The sequence below is a fragment of the Taudactylus pleione genome, unplaced genomic scaffold, assembly GCF_031769625.1.
Source record: "Taudactylus pleione unplaced genomic scaffold, aTauple2 ptg000370l, whole genome shotgun sequence".
NCBI classification, from domain to species: domain Eukaryota; kingdom Metazoa; phylum Chordata; class Amphibia; order Anura; family Myobatrachidae; genus Taudactylus; species Taudactylus pleione.
Window position 1 is genome coordinate 11,708,266 of NW_028284771.1, and position 15,125 is coordinate 11,723,390.

A 15,125-nucleotide genomic window follows, 5' to 3' on the forward strand; every position below is an offset into this window, starting at 1 on the left:
ACGTGTACTACTATGTGGCATAATTTGAATTGGGGGTACGATTGTGTGATCACGCCCCTTCCCAGTGAGACCACACCCTTTTTTTTTCAATGCACACGCTCTCCCTGCTTGAGATATGGAGGGGTCAATGCTTTTTATGTACACAGGGCAGCAAAATGTGTAGTAACGGCTCTGCTTTGTTGTGCACAGATGTGTCCTCCTCTGTGTTCAGCACCCTTGCCTTAAAAAATTACTACAGTGAACACTATCTAATTCTCTAAAAGTGCTAAGCTAGGGCTTGGTCAATTGGAAATTGCCTTTCCTTTTCTTTGTGTGTGACCTACACCAATGAAGTGCCAGCTATACCTAACAGAAACCAACCAAATATCTGACTATGTCACTTGTTTGAATCCCCTACAGGATGAGCTTAATACAGAGAATGATGTAAACTTGTATGTTGTTCTTATATTAATTATATTTATAAGAGCAAGAAGTAGGAGGAGTCGGGAATAGTACGGAGAGGAGTCTATGCCATGGGCCTGTGTGTTCTTTAAATGCCAAGGCTTATTTTTAGTCTCAGCCTGGCCCTGGCTAGAATGGAGAACAGGACCATGTATCAGGCAGCTAAACTGATGCTTTGCCATTTTAGCGCTCTGTGCACTAGCAGGAGTAGGTTGTCTGGATACTACTTCTCTCATTGCACATGCCTCACATTGGCCAGGGGCACAGGCGCATGGAAGATGGCGCTTTCTCTTTTTGGGCAGTATGTATTGTCATCAATTATGCAGTCAAACCCCCAAAAATGCAATTTTCGGGGGTTTGACCACATTTCTCATATGCACCAAGCTTCAGAAAGCAAAGCTTTCCACAGGTTGGACCCGGTGGGCAATGCCATATACACATAGCATTAGTAAGAGTGGTGGCATACATTGCATGCAAAATGCGATGCTTGATGCATCCCATCCTCTGTCTGACAAAGGACAATGTAAATGTGTTTTTGTTTATAAAATGGAAAAATTATTTATTGCACCTTGTATGGGAAGTAACACTGACGTGGAAGAAAGTGCATTCATTATACTATCTCCTTCCACAAATACTTTAAAATGAATACATAAAAAGCAAATTAAAAAAAAGAAGATTCCTGATTACAAGGTCCCCAGGAAATCCTTATGGGATTGGTTTCAGCATCCAGGTGTCACTGTTGTTTTTGTTGTCTATACAAAATGTTCACATGTAATTATCATGAGGCATGATACCAGACACATTCAGTCTACAGATGTGTGTATTCCCTCACTAATACAGATGTTCCGAAGTTTGCCATCGGGACAGCCTCTCCCAGAATCACTTAAGTCGACATGGTCCGAGTGGTTTGTTTCTCCAATTTATTTTATTTTATTTCTGGAAATTGTAATTGTGTGATTCCTTTTAACATTATTATATTCTTGTAACTATTTGTAACTAAGCTTTGAAGATATTCTTGAGTTATATAGTATAATATAGTAGTATAAATGAGAACAAAAAAGTATACAGAATGATAATTATATCATAATATATAGAAACAGTAACAATTATAAGTCCCAAATAAGAGGGAAACTATGTTGCAAATGGAGAACAAAAGTACCTGAAGAATAATATAAGGTTGAACCTCAGGCAATGGGAGACTGAAATGAGTCCAAATTCAACATTCACGTACAAGGTCTGGAGAGAAACCTATGGAAAAAAGTTAGCAAGAACAATAATATGAACAGTCACCAAGACTTCAGGTTTCTTCCATCATATGGTGGTCAGAGGTGGTCTCCGATCGACGTCTTGATGCTGGACCATCTGCCAAGAAGTGCATTTTACAGGGCGAGAAAGGAGATCCAGCTGGTCAGTGGATCCTTCCACTCAGGTGTCTTGATTTTGGGAAGGCCCAGGGTAGAGCAGAATAAGGAAAGCTCAGACGGGGTATGGAGGGAATGGGTTTTTACCAGAGAACATCACTTGGATGTGGAAAGGGAAGTCCCAACTGTATTTTAGTTGGCGTTTGCAAAATGTATCCGTCAATGGTCGTAGTGCTCTTCGGAATTGTAGATAAATCCTAATATATGTGAATAGTATCACCATTGAAATCAATTCCATCTAATTGCCTAACTTTGCCTAATTCTATCTAATTGCCTAACTTTGCACATTTTTGGGTGAAGTAGTGAAGTCAACAAATTACATCTTTCAGTCTATCTGAGGGGGAGCCTCGAGGGCGTTGGGCCCGATGAGCCCTGTCAAATACAATTTTATCATTCGGGTCATTACCGAGGATCTCGTTAAAAATCTTCATCAGAGCATCAGTCCGGTTGGAGGATTGGACATCCTCAGGCAAGCCCCTGATGTGGATATTGTTCTGTCTGCCTCTGTTGTCTAGATCATTCATCCTGAACTTCAAGGCTTGGAGTTCAACATATTGAGAGGAAATAATCTCTGTAAATTTAGAAAGGGTAGTATCTGTAGATTCTTGACTCTCTTCTAAAGGAGTAAGGCAATCAGAGAGTAGAGATAAGTCGCGTTTAACAGATGCCATTTCTTATACTGTAGTAGTTTGAAGATGTAGTTTATTTGGCAGATTTTTAATATAAATAAAGAGGAGGGGCTCAAGGGGGTTAGACTGAGACGGAGAAGAGTCAGGTCTCAAGGGTAGAACCCTGTTTGGTGGGTGTTGGTAGAAGAAAAGGACGCAGATCTGGTTGGGAAGCTTCATTTCTGGGATGAGCCTTGTCTTTTTTATTAGTAATTTCTTATCTTTGCCCATATTTAAAGAGGATTAATATGTAAAAGCGATGAATGGGCTGGGTGAAAATATATTAGCATTTAGATGTGATATAGAAGGACCACAGTCGAGCACGGACCCCCAGAGGCCAATAGGCACCCATCAAAGACTGGACAGACGCATTTTCAATAAAGAAAAGTGGCAGGTATCAGATCACTCCAGTATAAAATCAACATTCTGTAAGGGGCTAATGATAGATGTCTTAGTATACTGTGATGGTAGTAAGTTAGGGGACACTGCACTTAAAGCAGTGCAATGAGTTGTATTAAAGTATTAATAGTAAAAATCTAAAGTGTAATGGAGTATTGTACAGCAGGGAAAGAGAACATTGACAGGTTGGCAAAGCTATAAAGGTGAACTATGCAAATCCCTATAAGCTAAACATCCAATTTGAGATGGAATAAACCAACTGGGGGAAGATGGTATAAATATAATCAATAGATTAGTAGAGGAAGCCTGGTGTCTGGCAGGTCTAAGATGGCTGCCTGTTGTACTTTCAGCAGCAACACCAGGGGCTAAGCAGACCTGCAACCCAATAAGGAGAGACAGGTCGTGCTGTGGGTCTGATGTGTAGGGAAAGTGATCAGTCTGGAAGTAAAGGCCTTCAGCGCTGGAGTCACAGGTGACGCAGGACGTCCCCACTGCAATCACAGGAGCTGTCGGCTGGAGATGGACCAGGACGGAGGCACCTTGTGATGAGTGGTTATCTGGAGGGAGAGAGGAGACAGTTGGGGGCGAGCAGGAACTTGCAAAATGTGACCACAGGCCATGTCACCGCCGCCGGTCCTCATGTCTCAGGCAAGTCTGGGGTCTCTGGAGGGTGGATAGGCTGCATTCCGCAAGGACACATGAAGTGTCCCCCGATTCCGCTGTCCCTATCCTCCGACAGCAGCAGGCAGGATGGGATAGACATGGGCCCTAAGTAGGGGCCGAAGGCAGGTTTCAAGGCCTTTAATAGGACACCGACCAGGAGCTAGAACCGCACACCTCCTATCCCAATGGCTGCCAGGCCATGCTCCCCCAAAGAGCCAATTTTTAAGATTGAGACGCAATTACAGTAAACGGGATGTCTGTGCTAAACAAATTAAAACTATTGAGAAACGGTTCCAAGATAAAGGATATGACAGTGAAACACTTAATAAGCATAAACAAAAGGTTCTTGAGAAAGACAGAGACTTGTTAATCCATGAGAAAGAAAGGAGGACAGTACATAATTACATTTTTGATTTTGCTTTCATCACAGAATACACGGGGCAGTATAAAAAATTTAGTCGATATTTAAGAAACAACCCATGACCCAGAAGATAATTCTGTGCAGGGTATTTTAGACGTGCCCTGTTACACTCCTTTCACACTACCTTGAGGAAAGGAGAGGCCACTCCAGAAACGAATAGTTGCAGTGTGACAGGGCTACTTAACACTAGGAATTGACCAGAGTATCCCCCTGATAAGAAGTCTGGAAGATGTTATCCGGAGACCTCCACCACTTAATATGTACGGGCCCTTATGAGAGGGACTTCTGGTAATTCCCCAATTTGATCAGAGTGCAGTGTGTTATGCTTTTTATGTTTTTGAGAGATTGTGTATTATGCTAAATACACCATTTATTGTTATATTGTGGAGAAATAAATGTTATTGTACAATATTATACTATGCCATGCGCATTATTTATTTTTTGCATGTGACGGATCATTATCATCTATGAAAGATCTACCTATATAAGAGACCAATTTTTTTGCTTCAGGAAGGGACATATATCGTTTTGATTTATCTTGTTTGATACTAGCACGACAGAGTTATCAATATTTGTATTTGTATGGTTGTTGAAATAGACTCAGTTATTGTTGCACATGTACAGTAGTAACAGTTGTTGATATAGACTGTCTTTGTTTACCACACTGCACATACGCAGGTTAAAAATGTGCACAAGGTAGAAGTAAAATGATCGTGGATCCAATAAGAGCCCATGCAGGAAACCTAAATGAATACATTCAAGTGAATAAAGAATCCTTATTGGTGAGATATGCGATATTTATGCATGAATATTAGACAATATATAACAATTTTTTGATATGTTCATAAATATGATCTATCTGTGGAACAATTAAAGTACACTAATGCAATACTTTCTTTGAATCTTGTATTTTCTAACAAAGTGGACTCCTCATATGAGATAGTCCTACAAACATCATTGCTTTGTGTATACCAGTGCATTTCACACCCTACGATTGGTAATACACCTACAGCCACACCATACTGAATATGCCCAATGTCGTCTGATCTTGGAAGCTATATAGTGTTGGGCTTGACTAGTACTTGGGTGGAAGACCACATAGGAATATCAGGTGCTGTAGGTTGGAGTGTATAGGAGGTAAATTAGGACAGAGCGGTAACACAGCAAATCAAATGCACAATATTGTTTCCACAGACACATTGATTTGTTAATAAACCATCAGGGTTCTTTATTATACTATCAGGGTAACCATCTTCCTACACAATCCATTATTTCAGTAACGTGTCATTTTTGACCGTTATTATATATTAGTGCTGGAGATCGATACCACTGTATAAAAATAAAATAATTTCACCACACTCCATATGAATATTACAAGTATTTTTACGTAGTGTGGGGACCTCCTTAATTTTAAACGATTAATATTAAGTTATATTTTATGTGAATTTTGACTTAAGAGTGCCCTAGCTACAAGCCCTACTTTTTTCTTGTTTTCATCTTATATGTTATACCCTGGGCTTTGGGAGCACCACCAACGAAGAACATTGTATATTATAATATAAAGATGCAATAATTGATTATACAATATAGGTTCTGTGCGGAACCCCCTCCTTTTTTTATGTTCAAAATAAAGGTAATAATTGCAATGTTATGTGACAGCCTTCACAAAATCTTAATGAATGATGTACTCAGAGAAAGACCTCCACCCCAAGAGGATGGAGAGAAAAAAAGTGATAGTTATAATTGACAGACAGAAATAAAGGACAGTCACATACAATGCATACTGTATGTCAGTGGTTCCCAAACTTTTTTCAGTTCAAGGCACCCTTAGGGTCTCCTTCATTTTTTCATGGCACCCCTAAGCCAAATTAATTACCGAGCGGTACCTTTTTGACCTAAGTAGTTGGGTCAAAATTACGTAATTAGTATTTAGGTCAGGACATAACTTGTTTGTAAAAAAAAAAATACACATAAATCCAAGGAAAAATAATATTTAAATTATTTTTTTTCTAGAATACAGTTGTTACTGTGTTTTATTTATTGAGGGATTTCTTTAAGAAAATTACCATTTGAAACAGTTATATTTTATTATCTTAAATGCATGATGGGGATTCTAGTGAGTGCACAATGGCTTTCCCTGTACCAGGGCTCTCATTACAATTTACAACACTTGTTAACAGGAAAAAGATCAAACAAAATAAAACAATATTTACCAAAATGTGATTGGTTATTAAAGAATGATATGGAAATATCACACTATTTTATTAATGTGATATGTGCGCCTGTTGTGCACAACACAACTTTTCAAACCTTGGGATCAGCTTGGAAACTGCCATCCTGTTCAACATTGATTTTTGAATGGTACTTGCTTTTTATTACAGCAACAGCCGAAAACCCGGCTTCACACAGATATGTTGTTGCAAATGGAATGAATATTTGCTGGGGTTTAGCACTTAGCATCAGATATTCATCGTTAATGGATAGCCAAAACTCTTCAAATCCCATGCTGCTAAATTTTACTTTCAGAGTCTTGTCACAGTAGAGATCAATGAGTTTTTCTTCTTATGTAGAAATAAATTCAGGTGGGGCCTTGGTACTGAATGGGTCTTGGATCCATACAAATTTCTCCATATTCTCTGGAAAATATTTTTCAAACCAGTCACTGAGCTTTGTTAGATGCTGCTCAAAAACTGATTTAAATTCATGTGTCAAGTAATTATCATTGGATGTAACAAACTGATTTTACTGTAATTGTATGTCCCTGCCTCAGCTGTACTAGGTATTTGACTACTGCTCTGAACAATTAACTTTGAAGTAATGTTAAATTAAGTAGTTTATCAATGCATAGTATCTGTAGCTGATGGTTTGGGATATAGTTTTTTATGTTTTTGTGTCCCTTGTTAGCTTTTAGAAATATAGACCCAGATGCTAGCTTAATGGTATGTGCTATTTGTTTGTTTAAGGTAAATTATTGCTGGCAATACTAGTGGGAGTGTTTTGGGGGTAGTTAGTAATCAGTGGCCTCACATGCCAGGTCTCCTATGTAAGGTTCATAGGCCCTCATTCAGAGCCGTACGCTCTGAGCAGAGCGCACGCTCTGCATGAGGGCCGGGCTCCATTTTCATGGAGCGTCCTCCTGGACGCTCGTATAGCTGTGGGTCACCACCCACAGGCTATACGAGCGTGCATTTTGATGGCCGCGATGGTCGTGACCATCGCGACCATCGAAATTGCGAGCCGGAGCCTGCGGTTGAGGTTTTCAACCGCAAGCTCCGGAGTGATTTTGGCTCTGACGGGAGGCGTTCCCGTGGGAACGCCCCCGTCAGGGAGGCACGCCCCCGGCACGCCCACCAAAGGGGGCATGCTGTCAATCAACATTGACAGCACGCCCCCTTTGATCGGACACAACGAGCGAAGGAAAGTCCTTCGCTCGTCGTGTCTGGCGCATGCGCACGACGGAGCTCCCTCCGTCGTGCGCATGCTCAGTGCAGACCATCGACCCACTTGCGAGCGGACAGCCGCTCGCGAGTGGGTCTGAATCAGGCCCATAGTAAGGATGGTTAGCCTTTGGCTGGTGTGCCCTATTTTAGAAGTGCCCGATTTAAAAGTGGCAATTAAATTTTAAATCGATAATTGGCGCTATATCAGCGTTAAACAGCAGTGAACCAGAGGGAAACCCACCGATCTACAATCAAACAACAACCCAAACATTAATTGGACAAAGTGGAATGAACAATTGTGAGTTCAGTCTCCATACTACAAGATCCTGTGGACTACATAACCAGGACTTTCATCACTGAACTCCCAGTCTGGTGGCTGCATAGCTGGCTCTATGCTTTACATATAATCCTAATGTATACTTATCTGTGTTAATGTCAGTTTACCTCTATGATAATGTACTTTTACCTTAGCTCTTTTTCTAAGTCTTAGATCATCTAGTTCCAACCACTGTATATTTTATTATTTAATTTCTGCTCCCACCAAATCACTTTTATTATACTCAATAATAAACTCTTGTTTTACTGACACATTTTTCCCATACTGTACTCTTACTTGCATTTCTGGAAATCTGCACACTCTTACATTCTTTCTTCATTCCTACTTCCAACTTTTTCTTTCCCTATTTACATCATCCTTACCATTACCATGTTTTCTTCAACTCCCACCTTCACTCAGTGTCTACCTAATCTTTTGTTCTGCCCCTTGCTTCCCCCTTTATCCTTTCCCCCTCGTCTCTTCCACTTCCTCTTCCCTCCTCTCCTCTGTTTACCTTCCTCCCTATCTTCTCCCATTACTCCACTTTCATTCTCTTATATTCCACTGGGGTCCTTCTACCTCACTGCTAATCCCTTCTCCCGCCCCCCTCTCCATGTTCCTTCACCCCACATCCATCCACATATCATTAAGCTCCCTTCCTGCCCACCTTCTGTGGTCTCCCCTTCTAGCACTGGAGACCACACCATCGCTACACTCTATTCATCTCGGTCCCCCAAACTAATCTCACCTCCACGCTACAGCAACCCTGATAATCTCATTCAAATCTCTACAACAAACTGTCTCTCTATCCTGTGCCCTCTGGAATGCCAGGTCAGTCTGTAATAAACTGGTCCCAACCCATGACCTTTTCATCTCCAACTCCCTGAATCTCCTAGCCATTACTGAAACCTGGATTTTACCCTCTGACACCGCTTCTCCTGCAGCTCTCTCCTCTGGGGGCCTCACCTTTTCCCACACCCCACGACCTGGGGGTCGCCATGGTGGTGGTGTTGGGGTCCTCCTATCACCTGGTTACTCATACCAACCCATTCCCTCTGAACCATCCCTTACATTCTCTACATTTGAAGTCCATGCTTTACGCCTTTTCCACCCAGTACACCTCCGAGTAGCTGTCATTTACCGTCCCCCTGGCCCTCCCTCCAAGTTCCTTGACAACTTTGCTTCCTGGCTCCCTCACTTTCTCTCCTCAGACCTTCCCTCCATTATCCTAGGTGACTTCAATATTCCAATTGAGAACCCTATAGAATCCTCTGCCTCCAAACTCCTCACATCTTCACTTGGTCTCTCCCAATGGACCTCCTCACCCTCCCATGTGAGTGGCCATTTGCTTGATCTGGTCTTCACTCACCGATGTGATATTTCTGAACACTCCAATTCCCCTTTCCCACTTTCTGACCATCACCTTCTCTCTTTTAACCTGTCCCTCTCTCCTTCCCCTTCTCTACCTCCAAAAGCCACCATCACTAAGCATAACATTGGCGCTATCGACAGTTTCCTTTTCTTCCCTGCTTGACTCGCTTCTCTCCCCTATCCTCTCTCTCTCTCCTGCCCTAACCAAGCCACTTCCCTATACAACACCTTTACTTCTGCTCTGGACTGTTGCTCCGGTGATCACGAATCACACTCGCAGATCTACTCCTCAACCCTGGCATTCCAAATGCACCAGATACCTGCAAAAGTGTTCACGAACCGCCAAGCGACAGTGGAGAAGATCACGCTCTAAGGCAGATTTTCTCCATTTCAAATTTATGCTCTCATCCTATAGTGCTGCTCTCTCCCTCTCTAAGCAGTCATAAGATCCTCATCTCCTCTCAGTCCTCTAATCCCCAGCGTCTCTTCACCACTTTCAACTCCCTCCTTTGCCCACCCCCTCCTTGCTCTCTGCCCTTGACTTTGCTACCTACTTTACATCTAAAATTGATTCCATACGTCAGGACATCATATCCAACCAGCCCCCAGCTCTCCACCTCCTCCTTTCCCAGATCACCACTCCCAATCAACTTTACCAACTCTAACATCCTTCTCCCCTGTATCTGGAGATTAAGTCATGGCCCTCCCCCCTTGATCCTATCCCCTCCCGCCTCCTCCGATTCCTCTCTCTTTCTGCCTGCTCCCATCTTGCCCACTTCATTAACCTCTCCCTCTCATCAGGCACTGTTCCTTCTGCATTCAAGCATGCCCTTGTCTCCCCCATTCTTAAAAAGACTACCCTTGATCCTAACCTTTTTTCTAACTACCGACCCATCTCTCTCCTCCCTTTTGCCTCCAAACTCCTTGAGCGAATTGTCTACAAACGCCTTACCACTTTTCTTTTCTCCCACTCCCTCCTTGACCCTTTTCAGTCTGGCTTCCATTCTCTCCACTCCACTGAAACTGCCCTCACGAAAGTCAGCAATAACCTCCTTGCTGCCAAAACCAAAGGCCACTACTCTCTTCTCATTCTCCTCAATCTTTCTGCTGCTTTTGACAGTGGACCACCCTCTCCTGCTGCATATCCTTCACTCCCTTGGTCTACGTGACACTGCCCTCTCCAGGTTGTCATCCTACCTCTCTGACCGATCTTTCTCAGTTTCCTCTAATGACTCCTCTTCCCCCCACAGCCTCTTACAGTAGGTGTTCCCCAAGGTTCTGTTCTTGGACCTCTTCTATTCTCCCTCTATACTTCCTCTCTAGGTGAACTCATCAGCTCTTTTGACCTCCATTATCATCTCTATGCTGATGATACTCAAATCTACATTTCCTCCCCTGATCTCTCCCCCTCTCTTCTGACTCATATCTCCAACTGTCTCTCTGCCATCTCTTCCTGGATGTCCCAGCGATTTCTTAAACTTAATATGTCTAAGACAGAGCTGATCGTCTTCCCACCCCCACATAACCTCACTTCCCACTATTTCTTTATCAATTGATGGTATAACTATCTCATCTAGCCCCAAGGTGCGCTGTCTTGGAGCTATCCTGGACTCATCCCTCTCCTTCAAACCACATATCCAGAACCTCTCACAGTCTTGTCGTTTCCATCTCAAAAATATTTCTAAGATCAGACCCTATCTTACCCAGGATGCTACAAAAAACCTCATACACTCACTGGTCATCTCCAGATTGGACTACTGTAACCTCCTCCTATCTGGCCTCCCCAAATCTCATCTCTCTCCTCTCCAGTCTATCCTTAATGCTGCTGCACGGCTTATCTTCCTCTCCAAACACTCTACATCTGCCTCCCCTCTACTACAAGCCCTCCACTGGCTCCCCTTCTCTTTTAGAACCCAATTTAAGGTTCACACGCTCGCTTACAAAGCCCTTACCCAATCCTCCCCCATATACATCTCTGATCTCATCTCCCTTCACTCTCCGCTCTCTTCATTCAACTAATGCACGCCGCCTTTCATGCCAGCTGATTACTTCCACTCCCGCCTCAAAGATTTTGCCCGCACTGCTCCCCCTCTGGAACTCTCTCCCACTCTCCATCAGACTCTCCACCATTTTGCGATCCTTCAAACGGGCTCTCAAGACCCATTATTTCATCAAAGCCTTCCAGCTATCATTCTAACTCCCTGATACATACACCTTCCTCCCCATCTGTGTCACCCGTTTGTCTTCCCCTCCCCTTTTAGAATGTAAGCTCTTATGAGCAGGGCCCTCTACCCTCTTGTACTTCTCCCTACTGTAGTTTCATCTATTTCTTACTCACCACTAGGGCACCTAACACTTGGTTGCTTATGCTCTGTTGCTTATCTGGGTGTTATGGTCACTGTAGCAATATATATTATCCATGTCCTGGTCCTGTATTGTATTGTTCTGTAAGTCACTTGTCTACAACTTGTTTATGTGCTTTGCAAGGCGCTGCGGAACATTTGTGGCGCCATATAAATAAATGATAATAACTGATGCAACATGGGGAAACAATCACTGTAACCATCTTCATTTCATTTTCTTCTCCATAAAAGCTATTTTTTTTCTCAAAGCTAATAACTTCGGAGAGTTTAAGAATGTGGGTGTTGCTTCCCTGTAGAGAGATTCAATGTATTCAGTTTGTCAAAGAGATCAGACAGGTATTTTGATTTGTACAAAAAAAAAAAATCAGTATCCAAGTAGTTATTGGCACACTCATGTACTTCTTCTACGAGATAGGAGTAGAGGACCTGATTCAGACCCGCTTGCTAGGATGCGTTCTCTCGTAGCTGGCCGATTTTCGCTACTCTGCGCTTGCGTAAACATCGCAGTGCGCATGTTCAAACCAGTGCAAGATATAAGGCATTCGCTCGCTGCGCATAGACAGCCCGGGAGAGTGAGTGACAGAAGCCATTTGTGGGTGGTGACAGGGGCTGGCCACTAACAACGGGGGAGAGGACGTGCAAACGCAGGCGTGCCTGAGCGTCTTAATGCAGTTTCAGAGACGTGCATAATTAACAGGCAGCGTCGTAGTACACGTCACCTGGTTGTATTTCACACTGAAGTGATCGCAGTGCTTGCGGTAGGGTATAGTCAACCACAAGCGCTGCGTTCGCTTCCGATGGTCCTCGATGTACCGATGGTATAGATAGTATACATACAGTACCACTCATAGCATTTTTACCCCCACTCCCCTTCCTAGTTAGTATACACACAGTGCCACTCATAGCTGTTCCCCCTCCCTATAGTTAGTATACACAGTGCCACTCATAGCTGTTCCCCCTCCCTATAGCTAGTATACACACAGTGCCACTCATAGCTGTTCCCCCTCCCTATAGTTAGTATACACAGTGCCACTCATAGCTGTTCCCCCTCCCTATAGTTAGTATACACAGTGCCACTCATAGCTGTTACCCCTCCCTATAGTTAGTATACACAGTGCCACTCATAGCTGTTCCCCCTCCCTATAGTTAGTATACACAGTGCTACTCATGGCGGTTCCCCCCCACCCTATGGTTAGTAAACAGACAGTACCAGTGCAACTCATAGCTGTTTCCACCGAAGCTAATGTTACTTACCTTTACTACAGAGCTCCAGCGCCGAGGCCGTTCCCTCACCTCCTCCAGCCGCAGCGTCAAAACACGCAGCCCAGCCCACTGCCTGCTCCTGTGCAATCGCATCTAACCATCATCCCCGCACCGCCCTGCCTCCAATAGTGCTGTCAGCAGCTTCCCTCTGGCTGCACCACCTTCCCCCCCCCGTGACAGCACCTAACCGCTGCCCCACCTCCTATCTGGATCCAAACGCGATGCAGGTGATTAGAAAAAAAAACTGTCAGCAGCTTCCCTCAGTTTGGGAGCCACTGGCACATGTAATAAAATTACAACTGATTCTAAATCAACTACACAAACACACAGGAATGGTAGGATATAGAGCACTATATACCGATATAACCAAGGGAGAGGCATACTAGGAGACTGACCCAAACCCTCCTGAGACCAATTGCTACAGGGCGCAATGAGCATGGACTGTGAGCATCTCATATAGACGTTGAGGGTAGGAGGAGCAACCCAGGCACGCGAAACCCTTCGTAGGGACTGCGTCTGGGTCGGAGCTGCTGGGGAAGCTTCGACCTCCCCTAAGTTGCGTTAACCAGCCGGGTACGCTGGCCTCGTGGTAGAAGAGTCTGCTGACGATCCCCGGCGTCAGACAATAAGGCCCCGGTGGTGTAGTGAGGACACAGACAATCCTGGGCCCTGACTGCAGCGGCTTCTGGTATGTCTGACACCAGAAGCAAAGACTGCCACGCGAATTCCCAATAAGGGAGGAATCTCCTTACCTGACAACTCCGTGCGTCCGGTTGAAGTCTGGGTCGCAGCATTGCTGCTAGCAAGCTCAGCCACAGCCCGCCAAAATCACCAGCCCAGTTATTGGTGTTGTGGTCCGGCAGAGGTAGATGGAGTCGCATTATTTGCGTCTTAGTACAAATGCTGAGTACTGCTGACTCAAACATAAGAAATTAGATAAAAGCTTAGGAATGCCTGAGCAGTCCCATTACAAAGGTGCGTCTTGATCCTGCCGTACCAAACGAACAACTGAAGTCCTGTGGCTAGGGGTGGGGTATATGTGGAGGAGGACCTGAGGCATCCTGGGAGCTGAAGATTTAACTGTTTGATGCCTGGTCTCCAACCATAATATCCCCCATGGCATCCCTGTGGATCCCTATGAACCCTCAAAAAAAAAAAAAAATTTTTTAATTATATATATACACAAACAAAAACCCATTTAAAAAATGCCAGCGGGTGTTCTGCTGTAAACCGCAGGTAATCGGAGCAGTCTTGAGGTGTCGGTTTCAGGTAAAAGGTAATAAAAATTCAGAGGGAGGGGAGAAATGCTGCAGGGGGAAGCAAATTATTCTGCATCAGTATACTGGCATGACAGATAAGAAGATACCAGTCCTGCCAACGTCTTAGGGGCCCGATTCAGCAAGGAACGCAGATGCAATCGCATACGCTGGTCTGCTGAGAAAGTGTGCTAATATGTGCAATCGCAAAGCACTCGCACGGACAACATGCAGATGCCCACTTCCCCTCTCGCACATTCGTAAAACCTTGCAATCCAGCCAAAACATCGGTAACATCGAAGTCGCTCCCACATTTACAGCAGGTCAGACCTCACTTATAAATTGCAAACTTTCATGTACGCAATGAGCTCTCAAACTGCGTATGCCGCCATAGTGGATAATTTATGCACGCCCTTGTAACGGCATTCATATGCACTGGCAAAGCTGCATTTCTCCAACTACACCCCCGTCACCACTCCCAAACGATACTTCCTGTCAATCACTCTGCGATGGGTCTGCGTAGTCACTGTGATTGCAGTACCGATCGCAATGAGGCATTCTCATCAGATATCCTTGCTGAATCAGGCCGTAGTGCCATGTGATGATGTGATTACACGCAGGCAGAATCCAGAACAGAAGACAGGCAAGGCTTCATCACGATTCCATGCAGTTGTCAATGCGTCCGAGGGGTAAATCCTCAGCTGTCTGCGCCGGTGGGCGGCGCAATGATGCGCAGACTGCCCCCCAAGCTAAACAACCATTATTTCATTCATTCCCGCTTCTCAGCGGCGGGAGGGACTAGGACGTACTATACCTTACATTACTGGAGGAAGGAGGCAGGGCGAGGCTTTGCTTAGCAGACATAGGCCTGGGGGCGGGGTTAGTTACAGGCAGGGCGGGGTTATGTCAGACAGTTGCTAGTGGATGTGACTCTCCGCCCTCTATGCATCTATGTCCGGAGCACTGTACACTACTCTGTGCATAAAACTAAAACTGCAACGTTATGAGAGAGCCGGTTTTCCAGCCAATCACAATGCGGCAGATAGACAGACAGCGCAGATAGCCAATCACACTACAAAATTGCTCCCAAGCTATTTTGGTTG

At 44.2% G+C, this 15,125-nt stretch overlaps 1 pseudogene; it reads left to right on the forward strand.

Moving 5' to 3' along the window:
- Positions 1 to 5,017: 5,017 nt before the first annotated feature.
- On the forward strand, positions 5,018 to 5,136 carry LOC148508383 (5S ribosomal RNA; annotated as a pseudogene).
- Positions 5,137 to 15,125: the final 9,989 nt, after the last annotated feature.